The 7,248-nt window shown below is 33.2% G+C and overlaps 1 non-coding gene across 1 annotated transcript; it reads left to right on the forward strand.

Moving 5' to 3' along the window:
* Nucleotides 1-3,752: 3,752 nt before the first annotated feature.
* On the forward strand, nucleotides 3,753-3,856 carry LOC127813801 (small nucleolar RNA R71). The gene has a single exon (XR_008026207.1). It is a non-coding gene; the product is annotated as a small nucleolar RNA R71 (small nucleolar RNA).
* The last annotated feature ends 3,392 nt before the right edge of the window (nucleotides 3,857-7,248 follow it).

Consider the following 7,248-nt stretch of genomic DNA (forward strand, 5'->3'; position numbering starts at 1 on the left):
TGCACATGCAACACATAGAGTGGCCACACACAAATTGCACGTGTGATAGAAATAAGAGTTGATTCTCGTGCTCACTCATGAGATGTGATGCTAGAGATTAAGCCAAGACATGCTCATGATGCACAATTACCACTCATTTAGGACATGCCGTGACAGTGCGTATATGAGCAATTTAAATTATTTTCAGTTTATAAACATGTTCAACATAGTTAACCAATACACTGGAATATGGATTTCTTATTTAAGCTTCAAGATCACAACGAGATATGTTGATCAGTGCATGGAGAAGAAACAAGCCTCCCATGCAAAATTCCACTTAAAACTCCATTCCTTAGGAATAGTGGGGAGGAAGAAACCCCACATGGCTGTTAGAAACTTTCCCTCAAGCTTAAATACCCTAACCCTAGTCATACTCTCAAGACATGTAGCCAACCCATAACACAATAAAATCCAAGAGAAAAGAGGAAAGATGAGGGAACTTTCCTGTTACTTCACCTATCAACAACTAGGAACCCCTTGGATAGTAGAATCTAGCTTGCCGTGAGAAGAAGAATGAGGGTTTGAAGAAGAACAAAGAGCTTACGAGAGTGAGCTCGAGTTTATCTCCTCTGCTTTTGGGATATTTTCCATACAATTTCTCTCTTTTATATTTTCTCTATACATCATATTTATCCATCCGATTATCTCCCAAATTCTCTCTCTCTATATATTTTTATATTCTAGTTCTAGAATTTTCTACGCGTTTCTAGAGCTAATGAGGTATCTGGCAATATATATATATATTTTAATCACTGAGGGAGACATTCAAATATAGTTTAAGGGATTTAGATGATATATACATATATAGGCTGCTACGTGAAAGTCATTTGGATGATCTGGGCACATTCGAATAGGTTTTGTGGCATTTGGTAGAGAAACTAAGAAAATGAAAAAGGCATTCGAATGCTACAATAAGGCATTCAAATGAATTTGGAATAATTGGATGAAAAGCTGAAGGAAAAAGGAGGCCATTCGAATGCTACAGTGGCCTCATTCAGATGAATTTTGCAATTTTCGCATGGCTCATTCAAATGTGAAGGCAACTCATTCGAATGTGAAGGTTTAATCTGCTAAAAATGGATTCTAGACAGCTTTGACACCTTTTCAAATTTTGGGCAGAACTCTCTCATCACTCCAATTGAGGTGATCCAAGATGCTATAGAACGATAAGAGAAAGATCGATAACTTTTGTGTTTTACATTTTGAGATATTCAGTTTGAAACATAGTTGAAGTTGGGTTACAACAAAGAAGTCGCACCTAGAAAAATTGGCCATTCGAATGGATCACAACCAATTCGAATGACTCACTTGAAGCATTCGAATGGGGTTGCTCTCATTCGAATGGTGCCTCCTCCATTCGAATGTCTAGCCTCATAAAGCCCCACACATTCGAATGCCACCTCTTAAACCCTTCTAACCCTTAACCACTCATTTTAAATCTTCCAAAACACTTAGATACACACTCACACCACACCAAAACCCAATTTAACAAATAACTCTACCCACAAGACACCAAATAAGATCGAGTTATTCATTAATATCGCCCCCCATCTTCGGGTCGTTACAATAGTCCCCTAATGGTAGGCCTTCTTGAAATGCTTGAAAATTGCCGGGTGAGTTCTATTCGACGAGGAGTCAAATTTCTGGATTCAACAAGTCCTAGAAAAAAAAATGAAATATGAAAACAAACCAAAAACATTCTAAAACAATTAAGATAAATAAAATAAAAAAAAATAATAATATTTTGATTGGGTTGCTTCCCATCAAGCATTTCTTTATATCATTAGCTTGACTAGGTTTTCGTTTTCACGGAGGCTTGAATCATTCTTCCATTAAAACTTTGTTCGCGCCAATTGATGGATTTATCCCTTGAATGCTTGCAACTCTCAATCCAATCCCCTTCTTTTTCTCTCTCAACACCCTTATCAACTTTTTCTTTTCATGACCTGGTGGCTTGGCTTTTGAGGAAGAAGAAGAAACATCCAAATGCAACAACTTGTCTCTTTTAGGTGGATAACATTTTTGCTTTTTTCCCGAATAGCCCATGACCACAGCCTTGTTCTTGGCATTTAAAATTTGTTCCTGCTTATTAAAAGAGTTAGCAATGTAATTTTCAATAGGCTCGTCTAATCTCTCTACCAAATCATCAATGCCATCTATCCTAAAGACTTCTTTTTCATTGTCAGTATAATGTTTTATAGCCTTAAACACATTGAAAGTAACTGTCTCATCATAAATTCTAAGGCTAAGTGTTCCTTGTTGGACGTCAATCAAAGCTCTCTATGTGGCAAGAAAAGGTCTCCCTAAAATTAGGGACATGTCATAATCTTCTTCCATGTCCAGAACAATGAAGCCAATAGGAAATATAAATTTATCTACTTTTACCAAAACATCTTCCACTACTTCCCTTGGATATTTGATACTTCTATCAGCCAATTGAAGAGAAATAGTTGTGGGTGTTGGTTCTTTTAATCTAAGTTTCTTGAAAATAGAAAAGGGTATCAAATTAATACTTGCACTAAGGTCACATAAAACTTTATTAAACTTAATTTCACTAATAGTACAAGGAATAAAAAAACTCCTTGGATCTTTGAGTTTTGGAGGCAATTTATTCTGTAGAATTGCAGAGCATTCTTCATTAAGTTTCACTATCTCAAATTCCTCCAACTTTCTTTTGTTTGCAGTTATGTCTTTCAAAAATTTTGCATAACTTGACATTTGTGATATAGCATCAAGAAGAGGGATGTTAATATGTAACCTTTTAAACACTTCTAAAAATTTAGCAAATTGTTTATCCAAGTTAGCTTTTAGAAATCTTTTAGGAAAAGGAAGAGGAGGTTTGTAAGATTTTAAATTAAGAGAAGAAGAACTTCCCCTTTTTCTTCGTTGATAACTCATGGTCGTCTTCTTTGGTTTTAAGCTCTTGGCTTTCTTCCTATTTTTTATACTTTTCATCTTTTTTTTTTTTACTTTCCATTTCTTTTCCATTTCGCAAAGTGATGACTTTTACATGCTCCTTTGGATTCTTCTCAATATTGCTAGGTAATCCTCTTTGTGGTCTTTCTGAAATTGCTTGGGCAAGTTGTCCAATTTGAGTTTCCAAGCTCTACATTCTTGCCTCTATACTATTGATAAAATTTTCCATCATGTCTTCAAAATTCAAGTTCTTCTCTTGTGAAATTTGTTGTTGTTGTTGAAAGCCAGGGGGCACTCTTTGTTGATTATTACTCCAAGAAAAATTAGGATGGCTCCTCCATCCTGGATTGTAAGTATTGGAGTATGGATTAAAATTTGACTTGTTGCCACCATAAGAAATAAAATTATCTTGTTTAGAAGAACCAGAAGAAAAAAGATTTCCTACTTGACAATCTATATTAGTATGTCCCCCTCGCCCACAAAGCTCACAAGAAAGAAAATGAGAAGAAGAAGAAGAAGAATTCATAGTTGAAACTCCCAAATTACCCAAATTCTTATTTAATTTAGCAATTTGGACAGATAAGTGCAGTGATAGAATCAACATTATAAATTTTAAGTCCCTTTTTATTTTCTCTCTCATTGTCTCATTGATAACTGTTGGTTGCCATCTCATCCAAAAGTTCATATGCTTCTTCAAGAGTTTTCCTCATAAGGGTACCACCTGCAGTTGCATCTAACATCAAATGAGAAGATTGATTAATGCCACTATAAAATGTTTGCATTGCATCCAAATAGGTAGACCATGGTGAGGACATTTCCTAAGCAATTCCTTAAATCTCTCCCACAACTCATATAAGGATACATTACCAAATTGTGAAAAAGTTATGTCATTCCTTAATTTAGCCATTTTAGTAGGTGGAAAATATTTAGATAAAAACTTTTGTGTCAAATCATTCCATGTAGTAATAGAATCTGTTGGAAGAGAATTAAGTCATTCTTTTGCTCTATCTTTTAAGGAGACAGGAAACAACCTAAGTCGAATTGCATCCTCACTAACTCCATTATTCTTTAAAGTATCATATATTTCAAGAAAATTAGCAATATGAGAGTTAGGATCATCATTAGGGCCAGAAAATAGTACACTCATCTGGATCATTTGAATAATTGCAAGCTTGATCTCGAAGTTGTTTGCTTGCACATTTGGCCTCCTAATGCTTGATATAGTGCCATCCAAAATAGGTGTAGCATATGAGTTTAGTGTCCTAATGCTTGCTCTATCTTGTTCTTTTTCTCCTTCTTTTGCTTTTTCAATTTTTTTTCAATTTCTTGATCAAGGGGTATCAATTCTCCACCACTAGCATGTGTCATGCACCATGAAACCTACAAAGAAAAAGAAAAATACTAAAATTAAAAATTAAAAATAAAATCTCTAAAAGATGAAAAAAATAATAAATAATAAAATTAAATTAAAATTGCAATTCCTAAAAGAAAACAAAAAGATGTTCAATCTAAGACTAAATTATGCAATTTTGATATGTAATAAATTAGTCCCCGGCAACGACGCCAAAAACTTGATATGTGATTTATGCACAATTAATTCGGGTAAGTATACCCTAATCAAATATGTATATAGTGATAAAAAGAGTGTCGATCCCACGAAGACTAGATCACATTATCAAAACAATTTTAATTAACCTAAGTTGAACTAATTAATTAATCGGATGAATAAAAATATAAATAAATGACAAACTAAATTCTTTATGAGAAAAACTAATTAATGAATGCCCTAGGGTTTAGATTTTATTTAATTTGACTTATGTAATAATCTATTCAACCCGATTTAAAATCACAAATACCCTTACAGTATTTTATAATTATACTGTCAGATTTTTGAGCAGATATCAACGAAATAAATAAGCATTAAATTTTTTGAAAACCTCAAATCTCAGAAGAGGATTTGACTCACTAAGTTTTCTCGATTCCCACACATGAACTAATCATCTCTCGATATCATAGTTAAACATGTGATTTATATTATCTATGAATCTAATTTATAACAATCTTTTAGTTAATTATGTATAAATCATTAAATCATTAAAAGGTGGCCAATCTTTTAAAATATTAAACACAATAATATAAATTCCTTGTACAAATAATAATCAGGTTTTGAATCAAATTAAATAAATAATTACATAATCTTAAAATTAAAATTCATCCAAACCTTAGCTAAAATAATTTAACTAGACATAATTAAAATAAAAATAAAAACAAAAAAAATGAAGGAAGAAGAATGTTCACTGTCTAGATTTAAAATAAATCTGGGTCACAATAGATTTGCTTCAGCTACTCGTGAGGAGTTCCTGTGCGTGAGGCTTGGCTGGTGCGTGAGGCTTCTCCACTCTCCCAATCTTCGCTGTGCTCTCTTCTCTCTTCTGCTGTCTCCAATTGCGCTGCCCTCTCATGCTCCCCATCTCTTTTCCCTGGTTTATTATAGTTTAATAATATATATAGTAATGCCATGTGCCCTAAGGCCTTCTCCAATTCACGCTGCTGTGCTCTATAATAATATTCTCTCTCTCTCTCTCTCTCTCTCTCTCTCTATATATATATATATATGTACTCACGCAACCCAATATAACCTTAAGCCTCAAGTTATAATAATGTAATAATATTATAAGTGAAATACAATCCCACTACATCCACGTTCACGTCACTTATAATATATAATATTAATATATTATTAATTATATTAATTTTAATTATATTATAATATTAATTATAAAAAATATTTATTTATTTTTATTTATATTATAATATACATTTTGAAATTAACTTTATAATATATTTTTTTTCTTTTCTTTTTATGCCCAAATCTTCAAAATAATATCTTTTACCGGGTTCCTACAAAAAGAGATTAAAATAATGTAAAATCTATATAAACACATATTTATGTAGAAAAAATAACACAAGATTAAGATAAAAATTAGATAAAAATATGTATACAATTAAACCCTATCATATGGCGAAAACAAATGCCCTGGTTAAATTTATGATGTTGTTAGGTTTTGTGTAGCATTTAGGTTTGACCGGGGAGGCGGTGACCCTAGAAGAGCTCAGAGTTCGGGCGAACATTCTCACTCTTGGCAGGAGAGGTTTCGAGCCAGGTAAGAGACAATCCCAAGGGTGGTGGCCTTGTGAATGTTTGATAAACCTTGATGAATATATATTGTGTACAGTTGCATGTTGTGCATGTTCTATAGGTGGTCTAATGAAGTCCTATGGCCATGGGAGAGACTAGATGTATGCTAGGGGTAATTTGGGAGGTTATGCCTCGAACAGTGGGTTCAGAGCGTAGTGATGCCTCATCTTTCATGCATACATACTTGTCATTGCATTGCATATATTTTCTTATTTACATTCATTTTCACCCTTATTGAATATTTATGACTCATGAGCTTTTACCTCATGTTGTAGATGTTGCAAGTCCAGAAGCAAGCCAGGATGCCAGGAGGATGATGCGGTGACTAACGGTGTTACCCGAGTTGTATGTTATATATATATATTCCTGCATGTATTTGCGGGTGTTGCTTGTATATATTTATTCTTGTGATGGAATGTATATGTTGTTGGGCGCTAGAGGGTATCTAGTTGGTTGTAATCAGTTTAGAGTAGTTGTATTCTGCATAGTGTATGTGTGATTGTTGACTACTACGCTACCTGCACATTTATTTATCAAAACTACAACCAAATTTATTAGACATCAATCCTTTTATTAAGGCAGGTGTAGGGCGATTATACTCGTCAGTGTGCGAGTGTGCGTGTAGTATAATCTTAAATTTATATTTTCGGTGAGTCCGAGTCAGTTCACAGGGAGATTATTTATGGTTGAAAGTAAAAATCATAGAATTTTTGATTTTAGGAGGTGATTAAGATGATCTAATGGCAAGAATTAAAACTAAACTAACACTGAATTTAAACAAGTTGGGTCAAGACAATTTTAGTACCAAAACCAATTAATTCTCGTTTTAATACAAAAAAATCAGTAATATTCATCTGATTTAAGTTTTGCAGATCTGTCAGTAATTTTAGTTCAAGATAAGGATAATTCTTGTTTAAGTAATCTCCATACGTGCATGAAAATTCTAGGTTAAGTAATTATCATAAATTTAATTATATTTTACTGACAGATTTTTATAGATACAGATTAATCATTTAGGTTTGGGGTATGAAAACATTTCCAGGTCTAGCAATCTCCATACGTGACATGAAAATTCTAAATTAGGCTTATGCTCC

Source organism: Diospyros lotus, chromosome 11, assembly GCF_014633365.1.
Source record: "Diospyros lotus cultivar Yz01 chromosome 11, ASM1463336v1, whole genome shotgun sequence".
In the NCBI taxonomy this organism is placed as follows: domain Eukaryota; kingdom Viridiplantae; phylum Streptophyta; class Magnoliopsida; order Ericales; family Ebenaceae; genus Diospyros; species Diospyros lotus.